Here is a 1,031-nt window from a genome sequence, read left to right as displayed (position 1 = left end):
AATTATTTTTCACAAAGATTACATGCATGCATATTTTTAATGGCAAACTAATAAAGTAAATCAACAGCCTAGCATTACAATCTGAATTTCACAAGCTACTAGTTATGAAAATTTAACAAAAACACAAAAAGCGGATGAAAAAAATTTTATTATATATTTCATCTGCAAAATTGACCAACTTTACCAAGCTTACTGTTAATTGTATCACAGCGCTTGAATATTCCATTGACGATGGTTCGCGAGATGGCAAGTTGAACTATTCCATCTTCAGTATCCATATCGGCATCTGTACTATAGGCAGACTGGTTGAAGGAGAGGATAAAATGGTCTGTACCCGCAGATGTAGACACAGGAATGTCCGAGTCAACCGCTGTCTCATCGTAAGTGACTATCTTGCAATATACCGGTAAACAAGGTTATGCGGAGGTCAGATGGGGTAACCTGATTTATTCGTCTCACTCTTCAACAATAAAACAAAGGATACATAATATGCTATTTTGTAAAAAAGACTTTAATTGTGTTTTTTAGTAGTTTATGAATTGAATAGCACAAGTATTAACTGTCATTTATATGGGATCAAACGGCTCAACTTTGGTAGTTCATCAAAGGGAAAGCGTACAGTTTCATTCACTTATTAGCTAAATTCCAGACGTTGCACGAGTAATAAAATGATTATGTAATGAATTTGACTAACTTCTCTTGAAAGCTTGATCTCTTGATCTTTACTAAAATCTTCACTAAAACAATACCTGCGTTTTGACCCAGCTTAACAATCATTACGTGTAACAGTTAATAGTGCTAGTTATTAACCCTAAGCAAGGGCGTTAAGCGTGAGTATCTTAACCAATGTAATGACTGTTTGCTCAATGAATCCATTGTAACCTGTGTAGCTTTATAGTTCAGTTCGCCGCTTGGATCTAGAGGCTCTGAGATCAAATCGAGTGTGTGCGGATTTTTCATAGCTAGATTTTATTTGCTATGACTGGACAAAAGGTTTAACAAAAAGACAAAAACGACGAACACTGAGATAT

The sequence above is a fragment of the Watersipora subatra genome, chromosome 4 (assembly GCF_963576615.1).
Source record: "Watersipora subatra chromosome 4, tzWatSuba1.1, whole genome shotgun sequence".
Lineage (NCBI taxonomy): Eukaryota > Metazoa > Bryozoa > Gymnolaemata > Cheilostomatida > Watersiporidae > Watersipora > Watersipora subatra.
Note: the sequence above shows the minus strand (reverse complement) of the source record.